The sequence below is a fragment of the Jaculus jaculus genome, chromosome 1, assembly GCF_020740685.1.
Source record: "Jaculus jaculus isolate mJacJac1 chromosome 1, mJacJac1.mat.Y.cur, whole genome shotgun sequence".
NCBI classification, from domain to species: Eukaryota; Metazoa; Chordata; class Mammalia; order Rodentia; family Dipodidae; genus Jaculus; species Jaculus jaculus.
In genome coordinates, this window is record NC_059102.1 from 261,999,775 (window position 1) to 262,016,513 (window position 16,739).

General features: G+C 52.8%; 1 protein-coding gene across 1 annotated transcript in view; it reads right to left on the reverse strand.

The window, feature by feature from the left end:
• Nucleotides 1–15,556, reverse strand: part of Sox13 (SRY-box transcription factor 13) — a 55,213-nt gene extending 39,657 nt beyond the window's left edge. The window contains exon 1 of the mRNA XM_004663576.2: nucleotides 15,461–15,556. The gene's annotated coding sequence lies outside the window, so the exon portion shown is untranslated. The remainder of the gene's footprint in view (nucleotides 1–15,460) is intronic.
• Between the last annotated feature and the right edge of the window lie 1,183 nt (nucleotides 15,557–16,739).

Consider the following 16,739-nt stretch of genomic DNA (forward strand, 5'->3'; position numbering starts at 1 on the left):
TTGTGCATCTGGCTTTATGTGGGTACTGGGGAACCAAACCAGGGCTGTCGGGACTTTACAAGCAAGCAGCTTTAAATACCAAGCCAGCTCTCCAACCCTTATTTACTGAGCACCTTCTGAGTGAAAGCAGGTTCCCTGACCCCAACACAGGTGAGGAGGTAACTGCTGGGGGGGGGGGGGTACTGGGGGGGGGGCTGGGTCTCTCCTCAGGAGTATCAGCAGCAGCTCCAGTGGGAGACAGGCCCAAACTGACCTCCTAATAGAGGTGGGGAGGGACAGATCCAAACAAAAAAGCCAGAAGCCTCCATTCTGGGGAGAACAGAAACAGACAGGAGTGGAGTTGGACACAGGCTACTGGTCACAGGCAAATTGGATGTGTGTGTGGACAAGGCTGCCGAGAAAGCCTGTGTTACCTGCTGCCCTTTCCTCCTCTCTAGTTGGTTTGTGTGGCATCCAGAGTTCCTACGACACCCGTCTGACCCAGCCTGCTCTCCCTCTCCTAGACCTTGTATCACCTTGTGCAGGGGAGGATGGTGTTCACATGACCGAGTACCACCAGCACGGTGGCAAATGACAAGGCAAGGAAAAGAATGATGGCCATGCCCAAGACTCGTGCTTCCAGATATGGTCTCAGGTTGGGCTCCTTGTGAGCTGCGAGGAGACCCAATGGGCCCCAGCCAGTAGTCCAGGCTGCTAGGCTTCCCCACTGCCAGTCTTCCAAAGCAAATCTCCAAAAGCCTATTAGACAGGCCTGAGACACATATGCCATCAGCACTGGGAACCAGATCAGGGCCTCAGTCTCTGGGTGCCCATGGCCGCAGAGGCCCCAGAGCACAACTACGGGAGGAGATGCCAGGGGCTCTCAGGGGTTTCTCCCAGTGGGCAAGGCATAGAGGCAGCACCCAGGAGGGCCCTGTGCTCAATGTCCACCCATCAGATCAGGCCCTTCATCTTCATCAGCCACTGGGGGTGGGTGTCTTTCACTCAGGGTCCTGGATCCCTGGCCTCACTCATCCACCCAGACCATGGGCAGCCTGGCCCATTACCTTTACAAAACCAAGGAAGGAAAACCATCAGACTATCGTTTCCCTGGTAGAGACAGATCTACGCCACAGCTAGACCTCAAGGAAACAGCCACCCCTCAGCAAGTGGGTGACACCCTGTGAGGAGACACCATTGCCTCCTTTGTGGATAAGGAAGATACAACCCCAATAACGAAAAAAACTGCCTAAACCAAGACTCAAAATCCAGAAGCTCAGTGTTCTCACTAAACCATCCTGCTTCTCTCTTTTTGCAGACTGAGGAAGAATCCAAAATAAGGCTGAGTTAACATGAGATGGAGGAGGGAGGAGGGAGAGAGGACCAAAACTGGCACCAGACCTGGAGGATCCCACAGAGGGATTGAGAATGCACCAAACTCCCTTATTTGCCTTAAAGCCAACCCGGTCATCGGCTTTACACCACCACCACTCTCTGGGCACAGTCACGCACCTTCATACCTCTGCACTCACAGAGTGACCCGCAGAAGAGCCCTCCTACATAGCAGCAAACGACTACACCTCACTCAAGACCTCCCTCAAATGTCCTCCCTCCTTTACAGCCACTCCTGAATAATCCCTTGAGACACCCTACAGGCACAGCTTGGGCCGAACTTCAATGAGTTGTGATGACGTCTCCTTATCTACTGCCCAGGCTCCTGCTAATACTCTGGGGTGGGGGCATCAATGGGCATCTCTTTAACTATATGCCAAACAGTGTCTTACATTTCTTCAGAGTCAACCATCATAATAATCCCCAGAGGGCTAGAGAGATGGCTTAGCGGTTAATACACTTGCCTGTGAAGCCTAAGGACCCAGGTTTGATTCTCCAAGTCCCACATAAGCCAGATGCACAAGGTGGAGCATGTGTCTGGGGTTCGTTTGCAGTGGATAGTGGCCCTGGTGCACCCATTCTCTGTCTCTTTTTCTTTCTCAAAAATAAAAAAAAATTGTGTAGTTTATAAAAAGTAATAATCCCAAGAGCATGAGGCAGGTACTATTATTGTCACCCTCATCTCACAGATGAGGAAACAGACACAGAGAGGCTGTGACTTCTGCAGAGGTGGCCAACTACTGGCACTGCCTCCCAGGCAGGAGAGGTGAGCCACACGGGATGCTCAGTAAAGGCCTCTGTCATAAACAACAGGGAGAATGGCCGCCCTGAGCCACTCCCAGCCAGTGCCCCCCATCCCCCACCCAGCGGAACCCCCCCCCCAGACCCCCTCACCTCTTCTGCTTCTCCCACTCCTGCCAGCACTCCAAACTACCCAAAGCTCCAGACACTCTTCACACCTCCCGTCCATCTCAGCCTTGCCACGGTCCTACAGGGAAAGCAGACCCATGGAGGCCTCGGGATGCAGGTGTGTCCAGAGGAAACCCCCCCTCTTGCCTTCTGGGGTGTGCCTGGGCCCTATCTATTGCACAGGCTTGAGCTCGGTCCCCTACAAGTACAAATGCACAAGAGGCAGAGGAGCTACAGGAGAAGCACTCAGGGTGACCTGGCCACTGGGCTCAAGACAGGCTCCAGGGAGGGCGGAGGCTGCTCCCTGAGATGGGGAGCAGGGGACAAGAGGCCCTTTGTGTCTGCAGCTCCTGAGACACCTGTTCTCCCCTTCTGCCTTCCCTCCCTCACCCCCTAGCTGGTGTTTTATCACTCAGGCCTCCTCCTGCCCCCAGCGTGGGGCTCCGGCAGCTCCTGCCAGCACCTGCCCAGTCCTGGCAGCCCCGAAGGCTCCAGCCAAACACAATCACCAAGCTGACACGGTGGTTGGTTTCTGGGAGGGCAGGGAGGAGCGGCGAGGGAGGCATTTCACGCCAGCGTGGCTGACTGGGAGGCTGGGAAGCCAGCCCTAAGCCCTGCTGGATCACAGGCATGCTCCATGCTCAGCCCCGAGGCAAGCGTGCTGGCCATCCCACCTCCAGCCAGAGTTCCCCTTTGAATTAAATAAGATCCTGTGGGGGGGGGGGAACAGGTTAATGCCTGCCAGTATAACCTGTAGAAACTGCCCCAGACTAAACTGGTTAAATCTGGCTACCCAGTCATCTCCTTAGAGAAGGCAGCACAAGGGGCCCCTTCCCAAGAGAGGAAAAGGCAGACGCCAAGATCCACAGGTTGAGGGCCACTGGGGTATGCTACTGGCAGGCAGCCACCCCCCATTCCCTTTTTAGTGCGGTGGGCATGCTCTGAGTGCTACCAGCCTAGGAATCAAAAGTCCTGCTCTTGTGGCCAATTAGCCAGAAGTCCACAGACCATCTCTAAGCTGTTAACTATACACACTATTCAAATTATAATGCCACCCTATATTCCATTCCCTCACGTTCACATCAATGCTTATTAACAAAGAGCCCAAGCTATTCTCCAATTAGGGGTGTCACATTGAGGAACATGGCTCTAAGGCCAGGCAAACTGGGTGAAAGAGATCGGGAATCCACCCAAGTTAGACCATAGGTACCTGAAGCCGCAGGTTCCAACTCTAAGAGCACCGTTCACCCTGCCGTGTATAGTCATTACTACAGCTCTCAGGCAGGCAGCAGTCACAGCTAACCCTTGTCTCTCTTAAATGGCAATGAGAAAGCCAAAGACATCCTGCTATTTTCCACTACCCAAGCAAGACCAGATATGACACAGGACTCTTGTCTCTGTGTTCTGACAAACTCCCTCAAAGGGGATGAGGAAGACTGACTAGGGACCCTATTAGTACAGAATGAGCCGTCAACCCACAGAGGCTTCCCTCCTGCCCCACCAGCCTCCACTGGGAAGCCCAATGGCCTCACCTCTCCTCTCTTCCTCCAGCCCCTTATGGTGACCCAGGCAGAGGATGAAGGCATGTCATGAAACCTGAGTCTGCAGAGGACAGCAGGAAAAAAGAAAGGAGACTGGGGCTGGAGAGATGGTTTAGTGGTTAAGGCACTTGCCTACAAAGCCAAAGGACCCAGGTTTGAGTCCCCAGGGGGGCGAATGCATCTGGAATTCATTTGCAGAGCCTGAAGGCCCTGGCATGCCCATTCTCTCTCTCTTTCTCTCTAATAAATAAAGAAAAATTTAAAAGGGGGGGCTAGAGAGGGGGCTGAGCGGTTAAGGTTTTTGCCTGCAAACAGTTCAGTTCAGTTCAATTCCCCAGAATACACATAAGCCAGATGCACAAGGTGGCACATGAGTCTAGAGTTCGTTTGCAGTGGCTGAAAGTCCTGGCATGCACATTCTCTCTCTTTCTCTGTGTCTGCCTCTTTCCCTCTCTTGCTCTATCAAATAAATAAAAACAAAAATAAAAATAAAAGGAGACTGGCCATGGGCCTCCCCAGGAGATGGATGGGAAGCCCCAAAGGAGTGAAGCCTAGGTGGAGGAGAGAAGACCCCACCTCCTCTGCCTCTCCTCTGTCACAGCTCAGTTCTGGTGGTTGTTGTTTTTTAATTTTGTTTGTTCATTTTTATTTATTTATTTAAGAGTGACAGGGATGGGGGAAGAGGCACATAGAGAGAGAGAGAGAGAGAATGGGCGCGCCAGGGCTTCCAGCCACTGCAAACGAACTCCAGACATGTGCGCCCCCTTGTGCATCTGGCTAACATGGGTCCTGGGGAACCGAGCCTCGAACCGGGGTCCTTAGGCTTCACAGGCAAGCGCTTAACCGCTAAGCCATCTCTCCAGTACCCCCCTTTTTTTTTGAAGTAGGGTTTCACTCTAGTTCAGGCTGACCTGGAATTCACTCTAGTCTCAGGGTGGCCTCAAACTCAGTGATCCTCCTACCTCTGCCTCCCTGTGCTGGGATTAAAGGCGTGCACCGGCTGGTTTCCTTTATCAGTCACTCTTCCCTGGCCTTGGGGACACTGCTCTAATGTCCTCATGGCCTCCCTGGGGCTCTCAGATGCTTGGTCAGGCTTCCCAGGGCCAGGGAGGCTGACCAGGGACCCTCAGGCACAGGCCCCACCTGCATATACACAAACACATCTTTTCTCTACCCACCAAGAAAAGGGGGCCCTCCTAGGCCAGAGAGGCAGGAGCTGTGGGGCCTCCCTCTGCTCACTCCCTAGTCTTGTTCCAGTCCCCCACTCAAACAATGTGTCTGCACACGTGCAGGCTTCCTGCTAACCTCTCCCATCTGCCTTTTTAAAAAATATTCATTTGGCGGGGGAGGAAGGGAATTAACATGGTATATTTTTTTATAATCATGGTAAATGCTAATAAAATAAATAAATAAATAAAAAGTAAAAAAATAAATAAAATAAAATTATGACATTTACATGAAAAAAATAAAAAATGAAAAATATTCATTTGGGACTGTTAAGATGGCTTAGCAGTGGAAGTGCCTGCTTGCCTGTGAAGCATAAGGACCCATGTTTGATCTCTCTCCATATCCCACAGAAGCCAAATGCACAAAGGTGAGCCAAGCACAATATTGTCGGGAGCCGCAGCAGCTCTTTGACCTTGGGAACTAAGGGTGTTCTCTTATCTCTTAATACAAAGGAGATCTTGGGATCTGCAGCTCCTCTTTGACCTTGGGAACTAAGGGTGTGCTCTTATCTCTTAATACAAAGGAGATCTCTCCTGATCTGCAGCTGCTCTTTGATCTTGGGAGCTAGGGTGATCACTAGTCTCCTAATCTCTTGATCCTAAAGCATTGTTTAGTATACAGCCTAGAGCGGAGTGAGCGCCTGATCCTAAGGCATTGTTTAGTATTCAGCCTAGGTGGAGTGGGTGTCTGATAGAGGAATTAACATACGACCCTGGTGAAACTGACCTTAGACACGTAAGCATTGTCAAAAAAGTTCTGTCTTCTATGTATAAGCTATGTCTGCCTGAATAAATCTCGAGGCCTTGACAAACACCTAGCATGGTCTCTTTCTTGTGTCTGTTTGCCTTCTCCCATTCAGGTTAACTTCCCCTCAGGTCCTTGCTCAACTCCTCGCTGGCCTGGGCACAATATCGCACATGACCACTAGGTGGCACAAGTGCCTGGAGCTCAAACGCCGTGGCTGAGGCCCTGGTGCACCAATTATCTCCCCCCCCCTTGTGTTCTCTAAAAAAAAAAAAAATCATTTGAAGCCAGGCATGGTGGCACATGCCTTTAAATCCCAGAATTTGGAAGACAGAGGTAGGAGGATCTCTGAGTTTGAGGCAATCCTGGGACTACAGAGTGAGTTCCAGGTCAGCTGAGCTAGAGACGCTATCTTGGGGGGCAGTGGGGAGAGGGAATATGTCTATATTCATTTGAGGAGCCAGAGAGATTGCTTAGTGGTTAAGGCACTTGCCTGCACTAAAGACCCATGTTTGATACTCCAGATCCCACGTAAGCCAGATGCACAGGGCAACACTCCAGATCCCACGTAAGCCAGATGCACAGGGCGACACTCCAGATCCCACGTGAGCCATAGATGCACAGGGCGACGCAAGCACACAAGGCCACACATGCCCACAAAATGGTGCACACATTAGGAGTTTGATTACAGTGGCTGGAGGCCCTAGTGCACCAACTCTCTCTCTCTCTTTCTCTCTCTCTTGCTTACTCTCACTCTCTTGCATTAAAAAAAGGCCAGTCTGTTGGGCTTTCCAAAAAAAAAAAAATCATTTGAGAGAGAGTGTGAGCACACCAAGGCCTCCTGTTGCTGCAAACAAACCCCAGATGCGTCTGTCTTTATGTGGGTACTGGGGAATTGAACCCAGACCGTGAGGCTTTGCAAACAAGTGTTTTAACCACTGAGCCATCTCTCCAGCTCCCACCTGCATTTTATTTCTCCTTCCTTTCCCCACCCTACCGCCTTACTGCTTGTGCACAAGCCTTGTGTCCAGGCCTCTTTTAGGTATGGCTGAACGATATCAGACTTCTTCAGGGGGGGCTAAGAGGTGGGCAGGGGTCCCCCAGGCTGTGCAGTGAAAACCCACTGAAAACCCTCAGAGCTGACGCTATCTAGCCCCTCCATGCCAGGGCCAAAGCCTAGAGAGTCCCTGACTGCACTCCAGTCAGTGCTGGCCTGGACTCCAGGGGCCTGTGGGCTGTCAGGAGAAGGACTGGCCCAACCTCACAGGTCTCTTATACTATGAAGGTCACCTCCTGGCAAGAAGCTTATCTGCACCCCACTCCTCTTTCCTTTCTGTCTCACTGTCTGGCAAGTCTAGATACATTTTGAATCCTTTTTCATTCTGGTTACAAAAGTAACAGGCACTGACCTATTACAGACCAGAAATAGCTGGGGATGCGGCTCAGTGGTAGCATACCTGCCTAGCCCAGTCAGGCAAGGCCCTGAGTTCCTTCCCCACTATTACAAAAAGAAAAACAAATCTACAGAAGTAAGTCAGCCACAATTCTTCAAAAGTCCGCAGAGGTCCTTGCCCTTAGGAGGGCTGGGGTTTCCTGGTCATCTACTATCTATGACACCAGTCCTGGACCGGCAGAGTCAGGGCAAACCAGCGCTGGCTGTGCCTTCCACTGTCACACCTGGACCCCAGGCTCCTGTGTCGGGCCTAGCTGGGCACAGGGGAATGGGTAGCAGCTGCCCCTTGCCTTCAGTGGGTGGGGTGGCCCGCAGGAACTAGTTCTTGGCAGGCCGGTTCCACAGGCCGCAGGAGGTGGGGCCGGGGAAACACAGGCTGCAGCCTGGGGCGGATCCCCTGGGAGCGCCCAGCCTAGCTAGCACAAGTAAGATTCCCACCCAACTACTGGGGGACAGGGTGCCAGGAGAGCACCCCAGGAGGTCCCTTGTCCTTTCTCAAGCCACCACAATGACTCCCTACCTAGAACCAGTCCCAAGACCCAGGGGGCCAATGTGTGAGTGGCACTAATCCCTCCTCCTAGCCCTGCCCCAATTCCAGGGACTGTTTATGAGGCTTCCTGCCAAGGCCATTTAAATGCTAAGGCCACTGCAGGAGGAGGGTCTGGATGTGGTTCATATCAAGGGAACGGAATTCAAGATCTGATGGTTTCCCAGAGACCGGGAAAAAAAAGCGTGGCTATTCAGGAAAAAGATGGCAGCTTAGGATACAGTCCCTGTTTCTTCCTCTGGTCTACTACCCTCCTGTCCCAAGCCCCAACTGAGTCCAAAGCCCTCTCTCAGCTGGCCCAGGGGCTCACTGGAGCGCTAGGCCACAGAACACAACACATCTTGAGGCTGCCTGACTCTCAGGAGGAGGCAGAAAAGCCCAGCCACTTCCTCCCTTCACACACTACACAAGGCTGCTTCTTGTGGGGGCCCCCGGGGCCTCACAGAGAGGCAGGTCACAGAAGTAAAGGGTCTTCCTAAAGCAGGAGGGCTTCCAGGGTCTATCTAGCCTGGGGCAGTGCTGAGCAGGCTTCCTGTTTCCTTGGGCTTGGTCCACGGTTTAGAGTAGGTACTCCTAGAAGTAGCCCGGCACTGCTGTGCAGAGAAAGCATCTGCATTTTAAGGAAAATCTAGTGGGGGCTGGCTCAGCAGTTGAGGCACCTGCCCACAAAGCCTAAGGATGCCAAGTTTGATTCCCCAGGATCCACATAAAAGCCAGACGCAGAAAGTGGCACCTGCATCTGGAGTCCATCAGCAGCAGCTAGAGGCCCTGGCACGCCCATTCTCTCTGCCTCTCCTCTCTCTGCTTGCAAATAAATAAATAAAAATATTAAAAAGTAGCTGGGGGGAGTGCATGCCTTTAATCTCAGCACTCAGGAAGCAGAGGTAGGAGGATCACTGTGAGTTTGAGGCCACCCTGAGACTACATAGTGAATTCCAGGTCAACCTGGGCTAGAGTGAGACCCGACCTCAGAAAAAACACTATATATATATGTGGGCTGGCGAGATGGGTCTATGGCGAAGGCACCTGCCTGCAAAGCTTAAGTACCCGAGTTTGACTCCCCAGTACCCACATAACACAAAACGTACAAGGTGGAAAAACACCATATATATGTATATATGTTTTAGATACACACACACGTAGTTAAAATATATGTGACACACATGCCATTAGAGAAGGGGGCAGAGTAAAGGTGGCTTTGCCCAGGTGGTGTGTAACTAATGTCCTACTCAAATCTTCCCAGGGACTAAGAAAGAGGCAGTCAACGAAGGGGTTGCTGGGCAAGGACCAGCATCCAGAGCATGCCTTCCAGCTTTGGAGCAGGGAAATAATGGTACTAACTCCCCAGCTGGTGACAGGCATTATGACAGTCCCCCTGGCTGACACATCTGGGTTCCAGGAAGGAGACCAGAAAAGGGTGAGGGTGATAGCGAGTTCAGGCAGGAGCAAGCCCTCTTAAGCAAAGACTGAGCAGGAAAATCACTCCCATCCAAAGCTCGGGAGGTCTGGCTGCGCCAGAGGCTCAGAGCCCTTTTCAAATCAGAAAGGCAGAGAGTGGTGGTGCATGCCTTTAATCCCAGCACTCAGGAGACACAGGTTGGAGGATCGCAGTGGGTTGGAGGCCACCCTGAGACTACATAGTGAATTCCAGGTCAGCCTGGGCTAGAGCCAGACCCTACCTGAAATAATAATAATAAAGCATGAGCTGGACATGGTGGTGCATGCCTTTAATCCTTGCACTCAGAAGGCTGAGATAGGAAGATCACCATCAGCTCCATGCCACCTTGGGACTACAGAGTGAGTTCCAGGTTGGCCTGGGCTACAATGAGACCTTACCACAAAAAAAAAAAAAAAAAAAAAAGAGTGAGCGAAATGGAATTGAATAACTTTAAAATCTTGGAAAATGCTCAGGTTAGCCTTGGCTAGAGTGAGACACTGCCTCAAAAAGACAAATCAGTATTGGAGAGATGGTTTAGTGTTTAAAGCACTTCCCTGAAAAGCCAAAAAGCCAGATGCACAAGGTGACACATGCATCTGGAGTTCCTTTGCAGCAGCTAGAGGCCTTAGCGTGCCCACTCTCTTTCCCTGTCTCTATCTCTTCCTCTTTCAAATAAATAAATAAATAAAAATAAAGGTGCATGTTAGGTCAGGTCAAAATGGAGATGTGGTCTTGGTCACTCCCAAACCTTACAGTGCACCCATTCTCTATCTTCTCTCTTTCTCTCTCTCTCAAATAAACAAGTAAAATATTTTTTTTAATAAAAATAATTTGGAGCTGGGCGTGGTTGTGTACGCCTTTAATCCCAGCACTACTTGGGAGGCAGAGGTAGGATTGCCGTTGAGTTCAAAATCAGACTAAGACTAAATAGTGAATTCCAGGTCAGCCTGGGCCAGAGCAAGACCCTACCTTGCAAAAACAAGAAGATAAACACCGCCTGCCTGCAGTGCCAAAGGACCCAGGTTCAATTCCCCAGGACCCACATAGACCAGATATCTGCACAAGGTGGCGCATGTGTCTGGAGTTCATTTGCAGTGGCTGGAGGACCTGATGCACCCATTCTCTCTCTCTCTGTCTCTTTCTCTCCCTAATAAACAAATTTAAAAAATCTATTTTTTAAAGTAATTCATAATGTCTCAAGGAGTAAAATGTTTGCCACACAGGCATAAGGACCTGAACCCGCAGCATCCACCCATAAAAAAGGTGGATATGGAACCGGGCATGGTGGTGCAAGCCTTTAATCCCAACGCTTGGGAGGCAGATCACTGAGAATGTGAGGCCAGCCTGGGACTACAGAGTGAGTTCCAGGTCAGCCTGGCCTAGAGTGAGACCCTACCTTGAAAAAACTAGCAGATGTATATATATGGCAGCATCACCTGTAATCCCAGCACTAAGGACTGGTGAGGCAGTGGCAAGAAGCCCTAGCATGCCCATTCTCTCTCTTTATCTCAGTCTCGCTCTCTCTGCTTGCAAATAAGTATCTTTTAAAAATTTATAAGCCGGACATAATGGCGCATGCCTTTAATCCCAGCACTCGGGAAGCAGAGGTAGGAAGATGGTCATGAGTTCGAGGCCACCCTGAGACTACATAGTGAATTCCAGACCAACCTGGCCAGAATGAGACCCAACCTGGGGGGGGGGGATCATTACCACTGTAGAGACTGCCAACAGAAAATAATGCAGGGCAAAAAAAAAAAAATAGTTCCCTTCGCCTAGCACCCACATTAACCTCTGACCATTCCGACATGTTCTTCCAACTTTCCTGTGTGTGCAGAGGGACATGCTCACAGATCTAACCATCTTTACAAAACTGATGCTGCCATCATATCCTGTTTTTTTTTTTTCATTTCTTTTAAACTTATTTGCAAACAACGAGAAAAATAGGAATGCCAGAGCTTTTGCCACCGTAAACGAATTCCAGATGCATGCTCCACTTTGTGCATCTGGCTTTACGTAGGTACTGAGCAATCAAATCCAGACCATTTGGCTTTGCAAGCAAGCACCTTTAATGACTGAGCCATCTCTCCAGCCCTTTTCACTACGTACACACATTTCCAGGATCTAAGCTATTCTGCCTTCCTGATCCTCCAGGATCTCCCCTCCAGCCCCACGGTTCTGACAGAAGAGGAGGATGTTCCATTTGTGGTGCCTCAAACTGGAATGTCCCTCTTCCCAGCTGTGTGCAGCGGGCTGCTTCTGTCCTCAGGCCTAAGATGAGCTCCCCCAGGGCAGCCTTTGCTCGCCTCCCAACCCCTCCCCACCTCCAAATGCACTATCCTTCCACCTGGGTTACTTCTCTAACGCCCAGTGTGGGGCTGCACACTATTTTATTTTCTTGAGGCAAACCCAACAGACTGCCTTTTTAAAAAACTACGAGAGAGAATTTGTTCTCAAGGGCCTCCAGCCACTGCAATCAAACTCCAGACACAGACACGTGCGGCCCCCTTGTGTGACCTTGTGCACTGTGTCACTGTGTGTCTGGCTTACATGGGACCTGGAGATTCAAACAGGACTTCTTAGGCTTCGCAGGCACATGCCTCACCCGCTAAGCCATCTCTCCAGCCCTAGTGCCACACACCTTTAATCCTGGCACTTGGAAGGCTGAGGGAGGAGGATTGCCAAGAGTTCCAGGTCACTCTGGTTACAGAGTTCTAGGCCAGGCTGGACTAGAGTGAACCCCTGCCTCAAAACACAACAAGACAAGAGAAAAACTTTTAGTCCCAGCACTCAGGAGGCTGAGGCAGGAGACAAGAGAACTGACTGCTACAGCTTGCCATTAAAACAGAGCTCCAAGCCTGGTACACGCCTTCAATCCCAGCACTCAGGAGGATCACCATGAGTTCAAGGCCAGCCTGGTACTTACTACATAATGAATTCCAGGTCAGCCTAGGCTAAATCAAGACCATACCTCCAAAAACAGAAACACAAACAAAAAAGGTGAGAGAGCTAGAGGATATTCCTCATACTCCTCTGGCCTCTATATGAGGGCTCACAAGAGCACACATACACAACCATAATATACACACACCAAAAAAAGAAAAAGAAAGAGCTGAGCATGGCAGCCCAAGACTTTAAACCCAGTATTAGGGAGGCTGAGGTAGGAGGATTGTGGTGAGTTCGAGGCAAGCCTGGACTACAAAGTGAATTCCAAGTCAGCCTGGGCCAGAATGAGACCCTGCCAACAAAGAGAGAGAGAGAAGAAAGACAAATGGAAAGAGACACACTCTTGATGGACCTAGATGAGGTAGGTGCAAAAAGGTAAGCCTGTCTGTCCCTATGTCATCACACTGCCTGGTAGCAGGTAACAGGCACATCCTTCAACAGTTCCTGTTGAAAGGAAAGAAGTGAGATGTCTTCAGCACGGTTTCTCATCTGCAAACCACCCTCCCCCGCATGCCTGGTGAGGGTCAGAGGGTCAGGAAAGGAGGGAGGAATGTGATGTGCAAGACAGGGGGCTGGCCAGTGGTTGGAGCTCTCCCTCTGCTAGACAACAACTAGGTAACTTTTTCTTAAGGAATTTTTTTTTTTTTTTTTTGAGGCAGGGTCTCAGTCTAGCCCAGGTTGACCTGGAACTCATAGGGATTCTCCTATCTCAGCAGGCGAGCTTATGCCTAGCCCACACTTCTAGAGAAAACCTTCCAACTGCCAGTGGAAAGTTGGAGGTAACGCTTTTGTCACTTGTTTGAGTCCTAGATGCAGTGTGTCCTAGCAGCTAGAATAATGCAGATTCCCAAGTGGGACCCCCAGCAACAGCAAACAGAGACACCACCCAGAGAGCAGAACCCTTGTTGGGGGGCATCCTGCCCATCCCCCTTAACTTCTCCTGTGGCCCAGACACCTGGGCTTCCCTCCCCCTCCCCCTCCCCTCCCCTCTCTCTCCCCCCCCTCTCTCTTTGGAAATTTACCCAATCCCAGAGACACAAATGCACATCCAATCCTGAGCCAGCAGTACAAGCCAAGGTGCCCAGGGGACACCCTTTTGGAGGCACTTCCTTCCTGGGGCCCAATTTCCAGGGAGGGCACTGCTCTGTGCCAAGATTAATTTTTAAAAACGACAAAAGGAGGGAATGAGATATCTCGCACAAAAATTGTGAAACAAGGGAGACAGAAAAGAAAGGGGAAAAGATGAAACCTACTCAAGAAGTAAGTAGGTAAGGAGCAGGAAGATGGGGCTGACCTGAGGAGGCCCTCTAGAGAAAGGAGTGTGAGGTCTCTTCTACCTCCCCAGAAGTGAACAGTTATTAAAATTGATTAAGTGGGCACAATCCCAAAGAGCTCTTCTGGGCTCCATGCCATTAATTAATAATGGCACAGGTTGGAGATGCAGCTTGGTGGTAGAAAACACTTCCCTAGTGTTAACTAGGTCCTGGGTCTCATCCCTAGCACTGCAAATAATAAAAATAACAATGGCAATAACAACTAGTATTGTGTGTGCACGCACTTGCGACAGAACCCAGGACGTCCTGCACGCTGGTAAGGGCTCCACAGCTAGACTACACACCCACATTACACACCCACACTACACACCCACGCCAAAAGCTAACAGTCATGCAGCGTTTACTATGTGGCAGACAGACACACAGCTCTGAGCTGCAATTTACTATGCCCTTGCACCTCAAGACTACCCCAAGAGGTGGGAATTGTCCAAATTAACCCTATTTTACAGATGAGATATCTGAGCAAGGGGTTGGGTTAAACTGCCCACAGTGGCACTGCCAGTAGCAGTATCTGGATCTAACTCCAGCCCTCCATGACTCTTAACAACTAGGGTCTTTGGCTCCCAGTGGTCCAAGTAGGCAGATCCCAAGTCTCCTGACGTCCAAGCCTTCCAAACAGCATCCTTCACGCCCTCATTATACGCCAGTTTAGAGATTAAGATAGATGCCTAAGTCCGCCTTTTCCTATTGGACAAAGAATGTAAAATTTAAGGCATTCACTCTGCCTCTCTCAGTGAGGAACAAGGGGCCAAATGTGCTGACCAGGGAAGCCCCACCCAGAGCGGCAGCAGCATCCCCTCTGGCGGTCGCTGACCAGTCCCCCTTAGCTAGGGCCAAGGCTCCCTGCCCGGAAATTCCCACAGAGCTAAAGCAAACTTCCCAGGAAAACTCCTGGGCTTCCTCTAAGCCCCAGTCCCAGAGGCGACTGCCAAGAGCGCAGGCAGGCAGAGAGTCCTTGCAGCTGCCGCGGGCCCCTGCGAGGCGGGAGCCTCGGCGTCAGCGTCCAGGGTCCTCCCGGAAAGGCCTGAGGCTGAAGTTCAAAATGCACGTCCCGCCCAGCCTGGGCAATCTCCACTTTCCGATCCCCGCTTCCCCCCACCCCATCGGCTCCGGTTAAGTAATGGGGCACCTTCGGACGGAACATCCAGGCTGGCAGCGGGGAGATCCCGGGGGCGACCCTAGCTAGCGTGCCCGGGAACTCTGAGCAGCCCCAGCTGGCGCGCGTGCACGCACACAAACACACACACACACTCATTTGCTCACACGCGTGCGTGTGTGTGTGTGTGTTTACGTACGGAACGCGCGCGGGTGGGAAAACAATGGCGAGCCGCTGGGACTGAAAGACCACCCCCTGGCGCATCCCACCAGCCCTAGGCGCAGTTTGCTAGTGCCGTGAAACGGGTGAAAGGGTAATTCTCCAGCATCCCACGGCGGGGCCTCGGGCGGCGGGGTGACCAGGTTAGCATGGGGGTGGGGGCAGATGTAGCCGAAAATAAGCGAGAGGCTCCCGGCTGATCCGCGGGGAAACAAACCTGGAAGAGGGGAAGGGGTGCACGACCTGGACCCCCTATCACCTCCACGCCACCGGAGCTGGGGAGCTCTGAGTCTCGGGAACCCGAACCCCACGTGGTGTGGGGGGGCGCCCACGTCGCCTCGGCTCGGGGCTGGGGCGCGTGGTCAGCCCGGCGGGTGGGCGCTGAGCGGGCGGAGGTCGGGAGCAGCCCGGACTCGGCTGGCGCGGGGCGCGCGCGCACACATCGCCACCCACCCGGCCTGCGGCCACCCCTCTGTCCCAGAGGAGCCGGGTCTGCGGGCGCTGGGGGTGCTCGGGGAGGGTCCTTGCAAAACTTTACAAAGGATCGGAAACTCGGACGGAAGAGAGCCGGCGGGTCCCCAGGAACGCCGGGGTGCGAGTGTCAAACTTCGGCAGGCTGGGCGGAGGGGCGCACTTACTACTCAGCCAGGCGCTGGGGTCCGGGATCGCCGCTCCGCGCTCCCGCTCCTGCTCCGTGCGGTCCTGGAGGCCGGCAGCCGGGGCTTCCCGCTCACATACCCCGGCGACGCGGCGGACAGGCGGGCCGAGCCGGGGCGGCGCGGCAGGGAGAGTGCACGCCCCCCGCCGTCGGCCGGAGGCGCTCTGGACCCGCGGCCGGCCGGGGTCCGCGCCCCACGGGAGGCCGCCGTCGCGGGCGGCGAGCTGGGTTCGGGCCCGGCGGCGTCCTCCGCCGAGCCAGGCCGCTCCGCACCCTGCCCTCTGCCCTGCGCTGGCGGCCGCCTCCCTGCCTTCCGCGGTCCCGCTCCCGGACTCCGGACGCGGCGCCGGTTCCTCCGGCTTGGCTCGGCGCTACCAGAATCGGCTGGGTCTTGAGCCTGGGCCTCCGAGGCGGAGCGCTACGCACCGGCCTGGGACCCCGGCTGGCCGCTGCTGAGCTCGGGTTGCAGGACCCGCGAGCGAGCACAGCTCAGTTCCCGGCCCGGACTGGAGCAGGGCGCTCGCCGCTCGCTTCTGCGGAGCGACTCGACAGCCTAGGAGGAGAAAGAGGGAGGGAGGGAGGGAGGGGAGGAGGGAGGGAGGGCGTGAGCGAGCGGGGGAGGAGGGAGGCTGGGGAGATGGAGAAGGGAGGGACAGAGAGTTTCCTCCTCCTCTCTGCAGCCCGGTCCATCAACAGCTGGAAACCCGTGCTGGGAAGCGAACTGCTGAGGTTCTCCTGCGCAGGGGGAAGTGGAAGTGGAGATGCCGTGGTGGGGTAGAGAAAATAGAGAAAGAAGGTAGATTCTGCCCACTTCTACGCAGGTATGACGGTCGCTACAGGAAATCTTTACTTCTTTGAGCAAAACCTGAGAAGTTACCTGTCCAGCTTCCAGCCTTTCTCTGAACTCCTCCAAAGAGCCTGGATTGAGCCCCTCTAAAACTCTATTTGAGGGGCTAGAGAGATGGCTCAACAGTTAAAGGCAATTGCTTGCAAAGCCTAACAGCTTTCGATTCCCCAGCACCCACATAAAGGCAGATGCACAACATAGCATGTGTATCTGGAGTTCTTTCACAGTGGTAGGAGGCCCTATCACACCCATTCTCGATCCCTCCCTCCCTCCCTCCCTCCCTCCCTCTCTCTCTCTTTCTCTCTCTTTCCCCTTGCAAATAATAAGATTATATACATATGTATATGGGCTGGAGAGATGGCTTAAGGTTAAGCCGCTTGCCTGCAAAGCCAAAGGATCCAGGTTTGATTCT